The sequence below is a fragment of the Jaculus jaculus genome, chromosome 3 (assembly GCF_020740685.1).
Source record: "Jaculus jaculus isolate mJacJac1 chromosome 3, mJacJac1.mat.Y.cur, whole genome shotgun sequence".
Classification (NCBI taxonomy): Eukaryota; Metazoa; Chordata; class Mammalia; order Rodentia; family Dipodidae; genus Jaculus; species Jaculus jaculus.
The window spans coordinates 9,118,531-9,140,842 of NC_059104.1; positions in this window are offsets into that span (position 1 = coordinate 9,118,531).

Here is a 22,312-nt window from a genome sequence, read left to right on the forward strand (position 1 = left end):
GATGCTTCAACTGAAAGAAAAATACAGTATCAGCTAAAATAGTTAGCATTCCTCTCTCTTACCTAATATTGGGCCAATTATGATAGCTTGCTGATTTTACTGCCTAACTTGTACAATAAAATATATCACCTCTTCCCTCACAATACTACTGAAGTACAGATTTTCTTAAACTTGGAAGGACTCTGATTCTAGCTGCCTTTTCAAAATCAGCATTCATAAAACCTCTAGGAATATGAGTGGGTGCTTTTTTTTTTTTTTTTTTTTTCTAAATGCAAGTCTAATCGTGTTGAGCATCTCCATGGATTTCATCGGTGGTTCCCAGACTGGACACAAAGACGCCCCTCCCCAGCCTGGCCCCGACACCTGCGGTTCTGGCCTCGCCTGCGGCTTCCGCTCGGGTTTAAACGCTGCGGGCCACGTCCTGTCTCACTGTCACTGGGCGCAGGGGCTCTTGGCTGTCTGCCTTCCCATGCGTTCCCTTCCTCTGTGCCTGAACTTCTCCCCAAGCTCCAGGTGCAGCTCCAGTTTCCTCCCTGCCTTTGAACGATGGATTCTGCAGAGGGGGAAAGGTGCCCTTCAGCCCACCACACCTGGGACCTTGGCCTCCCTCTTAATCTTTCCCTTTTCTAGACTATTCTGACGCTAGTCCCTAACAAAACTATTAGCCCCTTGAGCACATGTATTTCTTAATCATCTTTTATTCCCTTCACTTGACGAGGTGCCTGGCTCATAGGAAACGCAGAACGAATAGACATTGACCTCAGCTGAACCTTCTGGAACAAACTGGCCTACCAGACCGGTTCGGTGAGATTAAAAATCACTTTCTCCCAAACAGCCCTTCACGGCATTCAGTCTTGTACTGGAGTGTAACTTTTCATTTATCAATGAAAAAATGATAACCAAGATAGTTTTCTTCAGATTGGACTTTTTTTTTTTTTTTAGTTATGCTAACCAACAGAATGTAAGTCATTTCAACTGCCAACTATTTCATCAGTGGCTGTTCAACTTTCTTGGAAATTGTATATGTAATAATTTCCTACAAAGTCGAGTATGTAATGGAGGTGTCTTTGTTTCAGTAGGGAAAAAAAAAACTTAATTAAATTACATTTTAAACTTTTTACACTAGGGGTCTTTCAGTTTCCACATATGTTTAAAAGTAAACATGCATTTACTATGTCATGCCTTAATTCATATTCTCTCTCTCTCTCTCTCTCTCTCTCTCTCTCTCTATATATATATATATATATATATATATATATGCACAAAATTGGCAGCCAGTCCACAACTTCCACCATGATTTTGGTTCAGCAAACTTGAACTCCACAATAAACAGGAAAATCCATGTGTGTTTCTGCTTTTAAGGACATACCTCCTTTATCTTAAATCTTCCCTTAGCTACAAAGAGTTAATTTGAAAGAAAAATTATGTGATCCTGTAATAAGAATTATAAAGATGAAATATTGGTCAGCCCTTCTCCAAATAATAATACGAATGTCAAATTCAAACTGTCTGCTCTAGTCACATACAACTGGTATCTATGTTATAAAAACCAGAATAGCAAATAGATTTTAAATACACTATCATATAAATCTTTAAGTAGGTCTTAAGATGCTGGATTAAAGGAGCCACTGGGTTTCAAGAAAATGTGGTGGTTCAAAACTGTGAAACAAAGCAAGGACAGAAAAAAAAAAAAAAAACATTCATTAAATGTGACCCAGACATACAGAGGGACACTGAAATAATCCTTGAGTGATGACTGCAATCATCACTTTGTGACAGGTCATTGAGATCTGAAATGAAAAACTGAATTATTACTAAATAAAAGGATTGGGTTTCCTACCTGAATTGATTCACATATTTTAAAAAAATTAGTTATATTTGGAGGTTATATTGAAGGTCAAAGAATAATCTTGAAGTCGTTCGCCTATGTCTTGGTGCTGGGGTGTGGCTATCTGTGAGTGTAGCAGAAATTTAGCTCTCCGACTTCTGGGAGAGCAGACTGGTCCTGGAAGTGTGCAAGCATGCAGGCCTGACGGTTTGCTGGGAGAGGAGAGGGGAGGAGTGTTTCAGGCCTTTTTGTACCTTCGCGCGCGCGCGCACACACACACACACACACACACACACACACACTGAAGCAGACATCACTAATCCATCCTCATCCTTGGATTGCCCAGTGAGCTCTGCTGTCTTTTTTTGTGGACTGGACTGACTCCCACTGTCCACTCTCCCTGCTTTCCAATGCCATCATTGCTTCGTGTCTCTCTTTCCACCAAAGCTCTTTTATATTTTTGGTTCACTAACCCTGAAAATGAGCTATTACCTTTTCCCTTGAAAAGGAAAGATTAAAACAAAAAAACACAAGTCTGACATCTCACCGTACTGTCACTTGGCTCTGCCTCTCTTCCACGGTAGGAACAGCACAGAGAGGCAGGGCTAAGATTCCACAAAACTGTTTCACTTTGAGCCACCAACTCCCTTTTGCCTTATATCCAATATAGTGTAGCATAACACGTGTTGCAAGAAATAACAAGCATAGCATCCGTGGCATGTAAAACACACAAACCTCTACCATGTCAGCCCCTAACATACTCGACCAGTAGCACATTCATCCTTGTTTGATGATTTTTTGTGTGTTTATTGATATTTCTCTGGCTGGATAAATTACAGTGGCCACTATCGCAAATTCAATTACTAGCAAGCATTAAGATGAAAGAAACTTAAACACAAAGCTATGCAAATGCACCTACCCTGCCCGTTACTGTCGCTCTCTGCACATAGTTTGAAGTTGCAGTGTCATGAATGGATATGGACTTCTTCATGAATCACTGAACAACTGGTGTTGCATGTAAGAATGCTCGTGGCCTCAAGGAGCCCTTAGCTAAGCAGTTCCTTTTCTGAACGTCTGCATAATTTATTAGAGGCCTAAAAGAATCTCATTTTGTCACTAGCATTGTTTATAGTTTTCCTACACTATCATAGGGCTAGAAATGCTGATTCACAGGCTGCCTTTTTCTCTTAAATGACAGGTGTATAAAAAACAAATAAGTGGTAATGCAAAATAGTATTTAAATGCAGGCTTAACAGTCCTGTCAAGTATTTCTGATTAAACCCTTACTGTCTGCCTTTACATATGTAATTTTTTTCAAATGGATATTTTTTAAATATTTTATTTAAATAATCATTTATTTATTTGAGAGAGAGAGAAAGGCAGTTAGAAAGAAAGACTGGGTGAGCCAGAGCCTCCAGCCACTGCAATCTCCAGATGCATGTGCGACCTTGTGCATCTGGCTTTACATGGATACTGGGAAATAAAAGTCCAGTCCTCAGGCTCTGCAGGTAAGCCCTTTAACCTGTGAGTCATCTCTCCAGCTCTAATATTGGTCAGATGAGTTGGGAAATGTCCTTGTGATAGTTTGACCTCTGATACTAACCATAAGAGTTCTGGATCCATTGTCATGACTAATGGATTTCTTACAATAAAGGTAGAATGAGCTTTAAAAGTTGAACTGTTTGCTTAAACTCTGGCCACAGAGTGACTGCTGGCTTTCCATGAACAAGGAGGAAATTCACATCTTAAGAATGAAATCTCTGGAGATTTATCTAGGTTTCTACTACCCATTTTATTCTTAGAGCTCAGTGTTATTTCTGTTTGATTATATTGCAGAAGGTGCATATATTCACAATTGGGATTACCATTCAAAGTTGCCTCGTCCACTATCTTGAGTTGGCCGCACGGGCTCTCATCTTAGTGCACCTCTTCTGCAATAACTGTCTTTTAAACAACATAAGATGTTCCACAGTTATTGCTTTGCTCTTCGGCTTCACACAGTGCATGCTTCCCCCTGCGTTGCATAATCTAGCCCTGTGCGGGGACCATCTCGCATGGAAATGAGCCACAGAACAGTAGTTCGTATACATCAGGGGATCTCTCTTCTTACAGTCTTAACCCAAAGCCTTGTACATTAAATGTGAGGATAAATATTGATCAAATATAATGTATATCCAAGATGGAAATACATTTTCTTGAGAGAATTCTGTAATTTTTCTCTGACCAGTTGGTTTCTATAAGACCTCTCCTCAGGACAAGTCTCTGAGTGGCCTTGGGCCAAGTCAGTCCTCTCTCCATACCTTTCTTCTAGTTCTCAAGATTAACTGAAAATGAACTGAGCATCAATATCCAGAGAGACAGGGGAGTCCATTGGAACATCATTACCTCAGTGTTCTGACCAAGAAAGTACATCCCTGATGCCTTTAGCCCAGTTAATCACATGTCCCAAGGTATATGAGCCAGACTGAGCTGCATTTCAGACTGTTTATCTCTCCAAAGCACATAGCACTGCTCCCAAGGAAGCCAAGGTTTTAGCTAGCCCTTCCCCTGGCTGCAAGTAATGAAACCTGCTCCATGTGCCTTGCATGACTATATGATCCACCTCATAAGACTGATAGCTTGGAAGCTAGTGTCCTGGGTACTGCTATGCCTTCCGTTTGTGGTCTATCACCCTTGAAGCATCGGTGTGATGCTGGAGATCTATGAACAGACAGCATTCTAATCTCCTGGTGGTAAATCCAAACCTCTAGTGAAAACTCTGAGTCTTGGGCTGCAGAGAAGGCTCAACCTTTAAAGGCGTTTGCTTGCAAAGTCTGACGGTCTGGGTTCATATTCCCATTACTCATGTAAATCAAATTAAGTGGTGCTTCCATTGGGAGTTCTTTTGTAATAGCAAGAGGTCCTATTATGTCAGTACATGCCCCCCCCTCTTTTCCTCCCTCCCTCTTCCTCTTTCAAAGAAATAAATGTTCCTTTTAAAATAAGTGATTTTTGAATGGGGTGTTTACTATGAGTAAGGAATGAAAACATAATAGAATGTCTATTTAATTGTTTGTTCAGAGTCTCCACTTAAAACAATATTAAATTATTTTCTTTATCATGTTAAAAGGGGATGTAAGTATGTGTGTTGTTGCTTAACAAAATTGCAACAATGCTCTGCCTCATCAAATAGATGTTTAAATAATTGTCTTTCTTTCAAAGCTGTGTATGCATATAACACCATTCTGAGACGTCCTTCAAGCCATCCCGTTTTTTGGATCCTTAAATAGCCATTTCTACTCAATCTTGATCCTCTGCCTTGAAGCAATTCTCACTGTATCAGTAACAGAGAATGGCCCTGACAGCTGAATGCTTCCCCTCACTGAGGACCTCAGTTCACCCTGCAATGAGAGTCATCATTCAAGATCCTGAAGCTCATGGCATAAACAAAGCCCTAATCACATAATTGTTATCCCAAAATGTTTAAATTATGTATCATTGCCTTTTTTATGTCACATTTCCAAGTAGTTTATGATCCTTAATATTTTCTTAATTAAATTGTGAGACAATATTGTGGATTTGTTCCCATTACTTTTTCCGTTATTTACATTCCTTCTTTAAAAAATGTGTTATTAGGGGCTGGAGAAATACATAAATCAGTAAAGCAAATGCCTAGCAAGCATAAAGTCCTGAGTTTGATCCCCAGAACCCACTTTTATAAAAGCATTATTTAGGCTGGGTGTGGTGGTGCACGCATTTAATCCCAGCATTTGGGAGGCAGAGGTAGGATGATTGCTGTGAGTTGAGGCCAGTTTGAGACTACATAGTGAATTCTAGGTCAGCCTGAGCTAGAATAAGAGAATAAGACCCTACCTCAGGAAGCAAAAAATAAAAGAAAGTATTTGATGGCTTGGATTTACAATCTTAGTGCTAGACAAACAGAGACCAGTGGATCCCTGACTCTCATTGGCCAGCTTGTCCAGATTATTTGACAAGTTCAAACCCAGTAAGAGCTTCTAAATCAAAGAAGAATGACACCAGAAGAATAATATTCCAGGGTTACCTTCAGCCTACACACATACACACACACACACACACGCTCAAACATACAGACTATATACATTTATATATGACCAACAAATGTGAATCTTCTATAACAAACACTTTTGCACTTCTTGCAGTCAACATATGAACAAAAATTTTTTTTTTCAAAATCGTTTTAGGAGTTCTAAGCAGATACTATTTAAAAGTAGTAAATGCCTACTCCTCTGTCTCCTCATTTAGTTCCTTTTCTTTAGCCCTGGGTTTGAACTGGGTGTTGACTTCTTTTATAAACCCTCTTGTCCTTGGCCACAGAGATTGAAATAGGGATAGTAATCATTTTATAATACACACCTGCAACGAAGGAGCTGATTGGCTCAGAGATACACACCTGACACCATCTCTGCCAATCAGCTCTCTCTGTGACATCAGACCCTGGAAATAAGAGTCAGGCGTTCTATTCTGTCTGGTTGTGGAGTTTAGAAAAGCCAGAACCCACGTTTCTGTTCACTGCACCTAACCTGAATAAAGATAGTACCAACAAGTAGAAAGAAGCCAAGGGGGAAGATGGAAAGGGAATCTCATGGTGCCCATGACCCTGGTGCCCTTGAGGGCTGAGTCTCCAGCACAGCTGTTTTAATCCTCTTAAACAAAATTCACACCCACACAAATGCTTGCCTGAGCTAGTTTAAATCTGATGCTCACCAAGTCACCAAAAATTGGCAGTGTATGCATATTCATCTCTAACCAGAATCTACTATTTTACCACACTTTTGTTAGACCTCTTTTGATCTCAACACCAATCAATCAACTTCACTGTTTTTGTACTGCATCCATCTAACTTTCTTTAAAAAATAAATTCCTACCTATCACGAAAAATATGAAAAACCAGCAGCAACATAAAGTACTCTTTCTTTCTTGAATATTTCCTAAGTTGAACTAACAAGAGAGAAGATACACATAGATGATACACTTAAAGTATGTTATTATTTGCTTGATTTTATTCATCATGAGGCTCTAGTCACAGGTTCTCTTGATTGTACTTTTGGCTAGATTCTCCACAGTTAATATTCATTTATATAATTCACTGTATAGCACATATTATAAATATTGGTTTGTTTGTTTGTTTTATTTTTCTAACTGAAGGGCATGTTTCTAAGCACTGACCACATAATCCTTCAAAGACTTTGACAACAATGGCTTTGATGGAAGTCCAATATTGTACAATATTAACTTATTGTCCCTTTTCTGTAAAATGTCATATTTAAAAGGTACATATCGTCCTGCAATTCAAAGCACATACCAAAGAGTAATCATGCTTTTTTATGAAGAAGTCCAAATATGATTGATGATGGACAAAGTAAAATCCCTTCCTCTCTTGGTACATTTCCCTAGATAGCTCTCCTTCGGAGGCCCGTGGTTGTGTTTTCAAGTTCCCAATGACTCAAGGTGAATTCGAATAGCGTTTATTGAACTTGGCAAACCTCATTTGGTATTTAGCATCTGTAGTGTCTGTTAATACAGCACTAGAGCAAAGAGTGAGAGGATGCTAGTCCAACTGGCCTCCTTCCTAAGCAAGCTTCTCTTCCAGGCAACATGTCTGGATCTTTGGTTTCTACTCATGCCCAGAAAACTAAAGAAGATAAAGAAACAAGAGCATGTTTCCAGAGGAAAATAACACTGTCTTTTTATTAGTTCTCATACCAATGTTCATTAAGTCAGTGCACCATGTCATAGAAATAATGTCACATAATAATAAGAAAAAAATCAAAGTATAAAACTAAAAGTTCAACTTCAGGCTATTAATTATTTTAGGTTAGTTGCACCTGAACTAATACACAGTGACTTTTCAAATATGCATGGAGCACTCTTGGTAGATTACAGACCTTACAATACATGTTCATTTTCATTGCATTGGTGTTTTTAAAGGAAATTCCAATAAATCACCACTGCCTAAAATGTTTCCAGTTCACAAACTCATGCTTCTTGTTATCACTACAAATAACCCATCTCAGTATTAATGTGAAATTAGACCAAATATACCTGATAGTTCAGATGAATTCCAAATAGAATTGGAAATAGATTTTAATGGCCAACTGTCATATGACTACGTTACATAGATATCTCAAGTGGAAAAATTCTATGAGGTACTTATGAAAATCATTTTTGTCCCCAAACAACAGAGTTAAAATTAAACATCTGTCACAAGAGACACCATGTCATCACAGGTAACTTCATACTACGGTTTAAGCTCCCAAACCCTCCCAAACGTATGCATTAAACAGATGGGCTCTGTTATAGGCTTTTTTTTTTGACTAGCATTTATAAGCATTTCAGCAATCTGTCATGATTCTGGTATTCCAAATGACCTTGAATGTCCTTCATGAAGAACCTGCTAATTAATGTTTGCCAGCCTATGACTCCTAATCTGTAAATATACTTTTATTAACATAAAGTATGCTTCAAAAACCAAAGAAACTGAGTGCAACCAGGTTATTTGTTGCCTGAAGATTATGCTGGCCAGTGCTTTTTCAATACGTTCTGCTGTTTTTATTTAGCAATGACCTGCGCATGAAAGGGATGTCATAACATAATGGTGTGTGACATTTATGGAGAACAACTGTGTTTCTACCGCCAATTAATGCTTTGACTTGTTAAGTCCCACAATAAAATTATATATGAAATTACAAGTTCTCTCCCCTGCTGCCCAGTGAGGAGAATGTCCCCTGCATCAGCTGAAATATACACAACCCCCACAAATGATACAAGCTGGGCCAGGCCAGAACTTGGGCCTGAAGAGGCATTGCTGTCTCCTAATTATGAGTGTGGCAATTTGCTTTGGCTATGTATTCATACAGAGTTGCACTAGAGGCTCCTCATTTTGCGTTCGTACAGAATTGTCTTTGGTCCTCTATTGCCTGGAAAAATATATGAAGGCAATTATGTACTGCAAGTTCAAGATGGCCTGGTCCTTTTCTCCTGAAGGAAACAAAATAACAATGATGTTATTTTGAAGCTTGACTTTAAAAAAAAAAAAGTGTCAGAACAAATTGCCTATTCTACTGCTTTTACTTCATACAATACCTCTGTCATGATGGTCAGATTTCTGAATGACTTGGTTTATCCATGTGTCTCCAACAATGTTTGACAATCGTTCTCCTATAAACTGCACTTGAGCTGATGGGTCAAGGATCTTTCTTATGGCACAATAGATAAGAACAGAATAGGTATTTAGCAGTTCTTCATGAAGGATGTTCAAGGTCATTTGTTAATTATGCTGTCATGAGAAAGGGCCACAATTTAGTGGCTTGATCAAAAATTAAAGAACCAAGAATAGCTAGCTAAACAGAAAGCAATCAAAGTATATTTTCATGAAATCTTTCCAAAGTTGTAATGGTCATTAATGAAGTCTGTATTTTTCATTTTCAAAGTCACCTTCCAACGTACTTTCTTTGGTAATAGTCTATAATATATTAAATTAAAACTGTTTCATTGCCTTTGTTAAAGGCTCCGAAGGGTAAGATTTATGTTGACCTGATAATTGTTATCATTTCACCTATGGTCTTAGAAGAGAGAGAGAGAGAGAAACAGCCAAGGGAAGTAGAAAGAGACAATTTGTAATGTCACTCATCTTTAATATCCTGGATATTACAAAAGCCTCAGAGTTCACATTCAAACGGAAAAAAAAAAAAATGAGTGGGCTAGCATAGGAGTGTGGGCTTCCTTAGTTATTACTAGTCATAATCAGTTAAACAAAGAAAACAAATTTATTTCAGTTCTTTGCTTCAACTGGATCTAATATGCAAGGTTAATTTTAATTGGCATGGCAAACACAGTTTGAAGGTAGGAAAGGAATGGCAACTCAAGTTACCCTCTCAAAGAGATGGCCTGGGAGCCATGGCATTGTCATGAGTCACAGAATGTCACCCAATAGACTTTCTTTCTCACCCAAGGCAAATCCTCTTTGTTAAGCCTGCAGTGCAGAACACAGGGCCACAACTTGTGTGGTCTGGATAGCCTGCTCCTCCCCAGCACTCCCATGAGGTCCAGTGATTGACTACCTTGGTCTTTGAAATCTTCCATGTACCTTCAGTCAAGTGATGGATCTCAACCCCCAGAATCTCGCTGTGAGTTACCTATGGGCATTACAGACAAACAATGAAAGCTGCATGCTAACGGAGAGACCATGAACATAAGTCAGCTGGCCTCGCAGGCTACTCACTGACTTCTGCATGATCAGAGGCCACTGAGGAAACTTGAAATGTATGAGAAACACAGGGATTATCTTTAAAAGACCCAGGTGCACTTAAAAAGTCGAATATCTAAACATCGAATGAGGAGTGACCTCGGGGATGCAGAAGTGTTTTGGAGAGCACAGTGGTTTTCAGTCAGCCCAGGTGGCCTGCACGTGGCGACTGAGAAGGTGAGAGGCTTCCTGTTTATCTCTTTAGCTAGATGAATGGAGGGCAGGAGAGAACCGAAGGAGGGCGGGAGCCAAAGAGGCAAGGTGCCAGCCCTGACAGCAGAAGAAAGAGCAGTGATCTGGTGTGGAGCTTTGCTTGGCTTCAGCACCATGTGCAGCAATCATCCATGATAGTCAGAAAATAGTGCCAGGAGTAATGGAATCACTAAGTCTATAGACATATGCCATCCTTGATGGGGTTCTAGTGCCCAGCCACACAAGAGTGGTAGACCTATGCATTCCCGGTGCATTGTGCTTCTGTGACCTCATACCCTTCCATCAGCTCTCCAGTGACTACACATTGCCCTGAAATTTCTGCAAGGACCAAGGCCATGACCATTTTACATAATATGTACCTGCCATCTCTTCCATTAGAGGTTCCTCCTCAGATAAGGCAATTGTCCCACAATTACCATTTCTTTCTTTTTAAAATATATATTTTATTTAGTTATTCATTTGAGAGAGAAATAAAGAGGGAGAGAGAGAGAGAATGGGAGAGCCAGGGCCTCCAGCCACTGCAGACGAAATCCAGGTCCCCTTGATTATCTGGCCTATGTGGGTCCTGGAGAGTCAAACCAGGATCCTTTGGCTTTGCAGGCAAATGCCTTAGCCGCTAAGCCATCTCTCCAGTCCTCTCCCCCCCACACACAATTACTATTCCTGTGCTTATGTGACCTCTGCAGAAAACTCCTCATCCCTCTGTTTAAAATCATTTCTCACCACTTTCTAACTCCCTGCCTGCAATGGATTGAAAATGCCCATGCCTTGCTACCTGTAAATAATGTGACTTTACTTAGAAAAAAAAAAAAAAAAAAAAGCAGCCTGTAAATGAAATTGAGCTAAAGATGTTATAATAGGATCATCACGGATTATCTAGTAGGCCCTGATCCACTGAGGAGCGTTCCTAAAGGAGACAGGAGTATAAACCTATGTGAAAACAGGAGGCAGAAATGAGAACTTTGCAGCCATAACCCAAAGAATGCCTGTAGGCACTGGACAAGGTACAAGGCACAGAAGGTACATCCTCTGCCCAGGATGAAGTGTGGCCTGCTGACTCCTTGATTTGGCACTTCCAGCTCCAGAAGGCTGAGAGGAGAGTGAGTTTATGCTATTTGAAGCCATCACCTGGTGGCAATTGGTTACAGCAGCTCTAGGAAACAAATGCATTTCCCTGGCTTGCTCTCCCTGGCAGTGCTTGCAGCTGTGCTTCACGTGCTCCTTGCCCTCGTTAGACTGTCCTCCAGAGTGTGAGCACGTCTCAGCGGCTCCCCTCATCTGGAGAAATGCCCAGCACACAGCAGTCACTTAATAAGAAAAGGTGGAATTACTAATTAGATGAGCAACTCCGTAACATCCTGGGCACTTCTATTCAGGCACATTTCTGTGGATGGACTGCTGATTTGGTTATTCCCCTATACACCAGTATAACCCGAAGGCACACTACTGCTCACACATTCACTTATACCCCCCATGACTATGTTATTATAGGAAACTTCAAAAATCCCAAAAAGGCCAGGCGTGGTGGCACATGCCTTTAATCCCAGCACTAGGGAGACAGAGGTAAGAGGATCACTGTAAGTTTGAGGCTAGTCTGAGACTACATAGTGAATTCCAGGTCAGCCTCGGCTAGACTAAAACCCTACCTCAAAAAAAAAAAAAAAAAAAAGAAATCACTAGGAAATAATGTTTAAAGTTCACTCACTTTTTTGAAGGGTTGCCATTCGAGAAATACCTCTCTGATTCAATTTTCGAAAATATGTAGCATGTGACATGAGAAATTCTGTAAGGCAAAAGCTACAGGCTTCAATGAATATTGTCAAAAGAAATTCAGTGTTGAAGGTTTTCTGGCTTACTATGGAATAGTGCTTTGGGCCTGTTTTTTTTTTGTTGTTGTTGTTTGTTTGTTTTTTTGTTGTTGTTTTTGTTTTTCTTCTTGAGGAAAGCCAACACAGAGCTGAAGGAAGCCACCTGGTGGCTGGTAGTGTTGCCAGAGTCACTTCACCCTCAAGGTCAACAGGTGTGTCTGCTCATGACAATGGTGTAGATAGGAAGAAGGGTGGCGTGGCTAACTCTGCTGGGTGATAGGCAGAGACGCATGGCAGGCAGTGTGTGCAGAGGCGCCCGCTCTTGTCACCTCAGGCCTCTACATGTGAGGATGAAGACCTGTTTGGGGTAGGGGAGTTGGAGGACACAGGGAGGGAGCCACCTCCCCCACCCCTCAATTTTCCTTGGCTGACACAGGCTCAACTTGGGCCATGCCATACATTTCAGCTAAAAAACAGCAAGGGGGAAGATGCTACAACTGTTTTAATGATACAGGAAGCCAGACAGGTGAACAGGGGGATATAATTAGAAGCAGAGTAGCTCTAGGTAGAACTCACAGTACCTGGAGGAGAAATCGTATCTTTACTCTGGAAGACGAGGAGGCAGGAAGCAGAGCAGCATTTTGACTGCCATGATCTTGGGTGATTCTCATGCCAGTGTTTCTTGCTGCTATATATTTGAGCAACTTGAAGTTCAGTTTGTTTTTTTTTTAAGTGATTTTTAAATTCTTTTTAATGTTGATGGGGTAAGGGAGGGAGGCACCAGGGCTTTGCTGGCTACTGCTAGTGAGTGCCAACTGCTTGACTTAGTTTTTTGCATCTGGCCTTCAGGAGTGTTTTATGAGGGTCGCTCCTTGAGTGGCTTACGTGGGTGGCTTGGGAACTGAACTCAAGCTGCCTGGCATTGCAACTGAGCCATCTTTTCAGCTCCAACATTCATAGAATTTAATGACCTTTTCTTTAACATCACAGGGAAAGGTCTTTGTGGCTCAAAGCAATGAATAACCAATGAATCTGTGTGCCTCTATAAAGCAGCAAGTGTGAATCATTTATTCTTCATATAACAATTAGCCCTATTACCCAAAAATATTATGCCTCCCTTATGTATATAATGACAAACAAAGAGAGGAGAGTGATTAGCCAAGCACAGGAGCTGCTTTTCAATGTCCAGAAAGAGACTGATCATGTACTAGAGAAAATGTCTGACCAAGGGTCAGGACTTTGAATTCATAGCTTAGTCTCTGGCCAGTTATGTGACTTTGACTTAGACATGGTTTAACATTTGAGCAATACACAAAAGTAAATCAGTTAGCACCTGTAATGTCTAAGGACATCATCGCAAGGATATCATCTGATATTTGAAGAGGGGTAAATAAATATGAACTATTCAGGTTCATAAGTCTGAAGAGCTATGACTCCTGTAGACAGTGGAGACTGTCAGCCCTCAGGAAGCTTAGAAGGCAACGCTGAACAAAATGACTAACAGTGACTAGAAGTCACAAATTGGAGAAGACCTAACAGCAGAAGTTCCTAATCCACACTCCAAGCCAATTTGAGTGAGACATGCTGTGAGAGATGACTGAGTGAGGCCACCAAATGGCTTGATTCCACAGCTGCAAAGATTCGACTTGTAAACCTGACAGGATTTACTGTTTCCTTGAGATTACAACTCTGGGTGTGTCTGGAAGGGCTTTTCCAGAAAGTTTAACTGAGGGGAGAAGATTTACCCTGAATGTGGACAACACCGTCCTTTGGGCTGTGCCTTGGACTGAATAAAAAGGGAAAGAGAAGAAAGCTAGCTGCAAACCATGAACCAGCATTCATCTCTCTGCTTCTAAATTCCAGGTTGATCAGCAACTCCATGCACCTTCCCTGCTGTGATGGAATTTAAGCCCCTCAAACACTGAGCTACAATTAACCCTTCCTTCTTGAAGTTGCCTTTATCAGGTATATTTTTTTCCACAGAAACAAGAAAAGTTATCAATATGATAGTTATTAAATTTGGTTTGATTTCTGTAGATACCCTTGATTGTTTACTTAAGTGTTTGTGCAATAAAGTGAGAAGTCCTATTTAGATTAAAATATTTTAATCAAGGTATGTGTGGCCATTAAAAAGCACTATCTTTGAACTTTTCAAAATGGAAATATTTATAGTAAATATTTAAATCCAACAATATGCACAGAAACTAAATCATTCATCCATCACAGAGCGCGGGCAATAAAACTTTATTGCTTCTCTTCACTTGCTCACTGATCACCTCTTTGACTAAGGTCAATTTTACAATACTCAAGTATCAAGGCCCACATCGTTTCAATAGACTGTACTATTCAAGACCTTGTAGATTCTTATCTGCTGATCACGTCAATGAGTTGTTAAAATTTATTCTTATTCCATGATTGGATATATCTGTGTTGTTTCATTTCATCCAGTGGAACACCCGTGAGGTGAACAGAGCGCAAAGCCTGTAGTGGAGAGGAGCATTCGCTAACCCACTTCGTTCTAGTCCTGCTCGGTCAGCTCCTTCCTGACACCAGTGATTTCTGTGGGTTTATATTTGCCTGGTACTGTCTTCCTAAATGTCAACAGCATATCACTATTTTAACTTAGGAATTACCTAATACATATACATATATATATATATATATATATATATATATATATATATATATATATGCAAAAATGACATGAAGGATTACACAAACCTCATAAGTAACTATTTTGGAGGCTATAGGCAACTAGATTAAATTGCTCCTTTTTCTCAACCAGGTATATATTGTGAGATTATCTCACTAATAACCCTTCCTGATCATAGATTACAAGGATGGATTACTATGTGGTATCTCCAATAATGCTATGTACAAAATCAACTAGAAAGCATACCAGGATAAGACCATAATGAGCCCTATTGCATAAGTACTCTGTGTATATGTAGAATAAGGCTAACAAGGCCTTTACCTCCATCTCTCAAAGTCCTCATTCCCACATTGTTAGCCACATATTATTTCTCCGTCTATCAAAGTTAATACTGTTCATATTCTGTCTTGTAACAGCAGTTTCTCAGTGAGCTTTGATTATAGGTTTTGGTAGTTTGATCCAGAGATCTCCCATAAAGTTAGGTGTTCTGAATGCTAGGTTCCCAGGTGATAGAGATTTGGGAATTAAAGCCTCCTAGAGGCAGCATATTGTTGGGGTGGGCTTATGGGTATTATAGCCAGTTTTCCCATGCCAGTCTTTGGCACACTCTTCTATTACAGTTGTCCACCTGGTGTTGGCCAAGAGGTTGTATCCACCCTCTACTCATGCCCTCATTTTTTCCTGCCATCATGGAGCTTCCCCTCGAGTTTGTAAGCCAAAATAAGTCTTTTTTTCCCAAGCTGTTCTGGGTCTGGTGATTTCTGCCAGCAATGCAACATAAGTTAAGCAACAGAGTTAAATATCAGTACTAAGAATATATATTTTCCCATAAATATTATTCTTTGAGGAGCTATGATAGACTGAAGTCAAGGGTCATCCTTCTCCTGGGTCATGGTAAATAAGCCATTCAAAAGTGAGTGGTCCCAGCCAAGGAAGCCTGGCTTCTCTCATCTGGTGATTGATGAGGTCATTTAGGGGATATATTTAGATCACATTATTCTTGGGATTTTTTTTTTGTCTTCTTTGTTCTTCAGGTATTGGTAATCAGTCATCTTTAGATGATTGATACTTGTATTTCCATTTCCTCTACTATAATTCTCAGAGTGTTTTCTCGCTGTTGAGGGAAGATACCCTGGGGACTTTGTAAGTGGCCAGTACTGTAGACCGAATGGACCAGATAGAGGTTAAGTTGCATTCCAGGGACCTGTAGAGCTAGGCTAATGAATGGTCTGCTCTGGGCTGTCTGCCTCTCACCTGCAGCCCCACTTCTGAGAAAATGTACCCACTGGATTTTTTTTAAAGATTTATTTTTATTTATGAGCGAGAGAGAGAATGGATACACCAAGGCCTCTAGCCACTGCAAACAAACTTCAGACACATGAGCCACCATGTGCATCTGGTTTACATGGGACCTGGAGAATCAAACTGGGGTCCTTAGACTTCACAGGCAAGTGCCTTATGGCTAAGCCATCTCTCACAGCCCTGGATTTTTTTTTTTTTTCCAAAGTTCAATACAGAATAACCTAAGTCTCTGTCAGAAGTAAGGAAATTGAGAAGATGTCACCAAGGGAAACTGCTTGAAGCAGTTCCTCCTTTATCCACCCCACCCCCAATGGCACTCTCATCTTTGATAATGGCAGATCTCAAGCATGGAATGCTTATAGTTATGCAGTATCTGGGAAAAGCCTGTTTACCTTACCCTGCTATCCCACTCCGGTAATAACTTCTTCAACACTCTTTCATCCATCAACATGCCTTCAAAATTCAAGAAAATCAAAAAGTTAGTACCTGTTCATAGTTGCCTTTCCATCCGTCATTTATGCTTCTGTAAGTTCTTTCAGTAATTCAGTACACAGCCTGTGATGGCTTTTGTAGAAGGAAGAGGAGTTGGGGACACATCTACCTTGAGTTGAAAACCAATGCAGTCTTCTGGGTAAAGGACATCCAGGCACATGCAAAACTTACTACCATCATATTGTCTGTGTTCTCTATAATTCTGCCCTGCTGGTACAATCCACTTAAAACAATAATGAGGTTAAATGATATCTAAATTCCAGAACCACAGCCTTCAAACATATGGCTATTTGAATTTAAACTCAATGAAGTTAAGTCAAACCTAAAATTCATTTCCTCAGTCACATAATTCGCATCTCAAATGTTCACCATTGCATGTTATTAGCACCCACCTTACTCCATTGAGGTAAGGGTGTGACCTTCTAGTGGGCACTGATTCTCTCCAGTAGTCTCTGAAGGGCCATATTAATGAAGAATTAACTCACTGGAAACCAGCTGATGACGCACAGGGAAGGTCTCCCTCTGTGCCTACATTGAAATAGTTCATGGGTTTATTTTTTTGTTTTTAATTTCATTTATTTAGTTCATGGGTTTAATTTGTTGTTGTTGTTGTTTTTAATTTCATTTATTTATTTCCAAGAAGAAAGAGCAAGAGAGAGAGAGAATGGGGGCACTAGGGTTTCCAGCCACTGCAACCAAAATCCAGATGCATGTGCCACTCTGTGCGTTTGGCTTTGCATGGGTACTGAAGAACCATGCCAGGGCCTCTAGCCATTGCAAACAACTGCCAGACACATGTGCAATCTTGTGCATCTGGCTTTCGTGGATACTGAGGAATTGAACTTGGGTCCTAAGGCTTCACAAGCAAGAATCTTAACTGTTGAGCCATGTCTCCAGCCCCCTTGTTTTCTTTTTGACCTTTAAAACAAATTCAAGTTTTGACAAGCTTACACCTCAATATTTTCACCAAATAATAGTATAAATTTTCATAGATACATAGGTAAGGAATGTATAACTGGCACACACACACGCACACACACGCACACACACGCACACACACACACTTATATATCAAACATTAGACTCCAATTTTATCATTGAAAATAACTTTCACTGATGCTGGAACAAAGATAAAGGACATTATATTTATATTACTGTATGACTTTTTAATACACTGTCCTCAGTCCAGCTTTCATCTATTTTAGCATATTCTCACAGTTTCTTCTTCTACTTCTTTTTTCTTTTTAACTTCTCAGCACCATACAAAGTAGAGCACTTAGAAAATACTTTTGAAGGTGATAATAGGTTTGCCATTTCAAAGTATGGATAATTTGAGTCATGGAAAGGTTAAACAGCTTGCTTGAAAGTACCCCATGCTTCCTTTCCACCTATAAGCAGGACTGGGTGAATTCATCTTACCTCTCTTTGATCTGTCATAGATAATCGATAAACCAAGTTATTTCTTCTCTTAACAAAAGACGTGTCTTTCTGGCTAAATTAAAGTTGTGGTAATCCAATTTATTCTCTTTATTCCAACAGAACAAACAATTGATTTCTCTTTCCCATTTTCAATCATGAGGCCTTGTCACATTTCATTCTTGCTCTCTGGATTATTAGATTTCAACTCTTGTTCCCACATGCTTGATATGCACAAGTCAAGTGTAACCTGAAAGATATTAAAGTGGATTTGCAGGGAAATGGCCCATATCTAGGAAATGTGTCTTATTGCCTCTTAATTCCTCTTTTGTTTAATGTGCTTATTGGTATTTTCCTAGGATCATGCTGGTGCTAGGTGATGACACATTTCTGCTGACAGCCTTGAACTTTCAGTGTCTCCATGAATAAGGTGAGAGGGAGTCTTTAATTAATGCCCTAAGATGGAGCTGAAAACAGAGAACAGCAAGGTTGTAAGATGGATCTAGCTGTCAAAACAAAATGAAATCAAAGTCCTGAAGTGCTCTGCCCCAGCATGCAGCTCCACCTGGTCCTGCTGGGGGCATAGCCACACTCCCATGGGAACCAGGGCCTAGATCTGAAGACCACAGAGAAATATTTTACTTAAAGGAAGCTGTGAAACAGCTTTCTACAGAGACTCTACCTGGAGCACCAGAATACCCTGTTCTGTTGTCCTCCATCTGAGCTTTTCTCAAATCACCCATGACCATAGCATCCCTTGGCAGAGCTTGAAAGCTTCCCAGGTAATTACGGTGTGTGAGAAACCATCAAGCTGGAATTTAAAAAAAGAGAGAGAGACAGATGGTGTCACCAAATGATTTCCTCAAGTCAGGCACAGCCATTGTAGCTACTCTTCAGAGTTATGGAAGAAACTTATGTCACAGCATAGGGAATCCACATAGCTTGAATGTCACAGTCCAGGATGGAGGATTTTTTCTTTTTCTTTTTCTTTTTTTCTTTTCTTTTCTTTTTTTTTTCTTTTCTTTTCTTTTCTTTTATCTTTTTTTTTCTTTTCTTTTCTTTTTCTTTTTTTTTTTTTTGAGGTAGGGTCTCATTCTAGTGCAAGCTGACCTGGAATTCACTATGTAGTCTCAGGCTAGCCTCAAACTCATGGCAATCCTCCTACCTCTGCCTCCCGAGTGCTGGGATTAAAGGCATGTGCCACCATGCCCGGCTGCAGGTTTTCTTTCATTGGGAAGTGATATATTTCGGGATCAGGATATGACTTTGATTACATCCTGGTAAATCCAATGCTTGGAAACAGCGGAGTACTACCTAGTACGTAAGTTCAATGACAGATGAGGATTTTGCGCCTTTCTCCCCATGGTTCCCTATCTAAACTGCTTGCCACCTTCATTCTGATGAGTTATCTGTTCTTTTCTGGATAAGCAAACTCTGCTTTTAAGCAAATGTTCATTGAGCATTTTCTACCTGCTAGTCACTGACCTAGTTAATGAAATACAGAGGCAACTTTAAGAAGCAAATTTCTTATCTTGATAAAAGAAAATCTGCCATTTTCATTTTGTGAAGAGCAAATTCTGCATCAGAGAGGCACACCATACATCCCCGTTGCCCAAACAAAGGAATATGTACAGGGCCCAGGCTCAATGTCTCTGCTCCCTAGGAACGACTCCTCTGTCTCCCCCTGACTGGAAATCCCTTTAGTGAACAGAGCAGAGCACGGCCCCTTTGATCCTTGTCTGTGTTAGACGCAGAGCCCTGCCCAACATGACTCCTCAAAATCCACGGTAGGCACACCAGGCCGCCAGGTATTATGTGCTCCTCCTGATGACGTTCTGGTGACACACAGTGAGAGAACGAGTGGCTGGCCTAAGTTACGTGTTTGAAACTTGAGTCAGTGTTCTTAAATAGATTGGCCAAGAAAACAAAGCAAATGGTCAAGCTGAGAGGAGACTCAGAATCCAGTTTTCCATTCAGATGCTGAGCTAACCCAAAAGAGGAAACGAATCCGAAACTTTTCTTTTCCTCCCACTCATATAAAAATTACTGTGACTAAGTGGGGTTGATAAAATCTTAACAAATTGAGCTGTATTGTCCTTTATAGTAACACCTATACATGGTTAGTTGCATTATTAATTCATTGCACAATAACACATGTGAAACACGCAAGAAATTAGGTTATAGAAAATTCATTAATCATGCCTATGCATAGAGACTTGGTCTGGGGTTTTATTTGATCTCTCGTCTTTTCTGTTGGTTTTTGCTGCTGCTGCTGTGTGTGTGTAGGTGTGTGCACATGTTTGTATGTGTGTGAGTACATATGTGTGCATATGTGTGCAAGTGCATGTCGGGGTCAAAGGTCAACATCAGGGGTCATCCTCAGTTGCTCCTTTGAGACAGGATCTTTAGCCAAACCTACACCTTGCCAATTAGGCCAGACTTGCTAACTGTGAGGCCAAGGGCTTACAGGCATGCACCTCCATGTCCAGCATCTCCAGGCTCACTGGCCAGCAAGTCTAGCTCCAGGATAGTGACAGTCCTTGTCTCAAAAAGAGGTAGATGCCATGCCTAAGGATGACCTCTAACACATGTACACACATGTGTACACACACACACGCACACACACACATACACATAAAAAAATCTGACCTATACACAGGAAATGCAGTGACCCTGAGCAGGTGGGATAATCAGGCTAGAATAATCAGAATAATCAGGAAATAAATAAAAGAGAGAAGGAGCAGGAAACAAGTAGGAGAGTTTCAAGAGCCATGTAGATTTCCTCAATCCAAAGGCTCTGTCTTGTTCCTCCTGTGCAGTCTGAGGTGCTCCAAGCCAAGAGAGGGCGCGGGCTCACAGTTCTGAGCAAGCAAGTGGGCACGAGCTGCGGCTCTCAGCCAGCTCCCAGCACTGCTCCGCCGCGCTCGCGCTCGGGGCTCCCGGGCACGCGGCACAGGCAGCCCGGCCCGACCCCCACACACGGTCCAGGGTCCTTGCACGTCTCACACTGCGGCTCCGCGCTCCAGATTTCTGCTGTGATCAGCATCACTGGTTGTAAGTTTCTGGAAAGCTGATTCCCGGGTAATTTGCTTCCGCTGTGGTATCATTCTACGTGGGCTTTAGCGCGAGGACTTCACTTTGCCAATACTGTGCCCTTTCAATTGTACATACTCACGATATTGATTGAAAATCATGAAATGCTTTCAACGAGTCAAGATCAAGTTGTTCTGGCGAAGGTTCGAATGGTACTTAAGCAACTAAGAAACAGCATCAAGGGAGATGGAGACAGGAAGACATTCAAACCTCAGTCTAGCCTCATATGTGAGCTCCAGGCCAAAGAGAGATTCTGTCTCAAAAGGAAGTGGACAGAATACCCGAGGGATGACAACTGAGGCATTCCTACAACCTCCACAGCACATGCATACACAACCACATGCACACACATGTGTGACCACATAGGTGTAAGCACACACACATACATACACATGCAACAAATGAACAAAAACATGATTTCTCTCCTCACCATCCTTAGTGTAATGTTATCAATGTTACAAAAAGCATGCAGATGTCAACAACTTGTCAACCCACAGTAATCCTCCTGCCCTCCTTAGACAGGAAACAGAAGCAGCCATCTACCTTCTACAGACTCCTCATCCTCCCCCAGACAATTTCCCAGGCTGCTAACCTTGACCAGACACCAGACTTGTTCTTGTGTCTTCCTGTGACTCACATAAACCCTGCACAGCTAATCCTTCAAATGCTCACTTTTTAGGATGTCAATCAAAATAGTAGCCCAAAGGCAAAAGCTACTCAGTGTTGTATTTATACACTCACGTATTTCAACTACATCTAAATCAAACCAACTTCAAAACACTGAACAAATATTTATTAAGCTCCTGTTATATGTCAAAAATGCTGTTTGAAGCTGAAAACAGGACAGACGGGGCTCCTGTTCTCACAGGGATCAACTCTGTTGACGCACAGGAGACTCTGAACCTGGGGGCAAATATTAAACAATTCAAATGATAGTGATGCCTGTGAGGAGAAGAAAAAAATGTTATTCAATCAAGAATGATTATGACTTCTTAGTTATGGCTTGGAAACACTGAGAAGGCTGGTTATTCAAATAGATGCTTCCACAAAGTCCATAATTTGTTAGGAATGAAGTTTATTCTACATACTTGATACACAGCACTGAATCCAAGCTCAACTATACTATTCAAAATTATTGTTACCCACACATGAGCTCTATACTCTCTTAATGAATATCTCACTGTAATATAGAATCACTGACTCGAGTGCCTCCAGTCTAAAGTAGATCTCTAGGATTCATT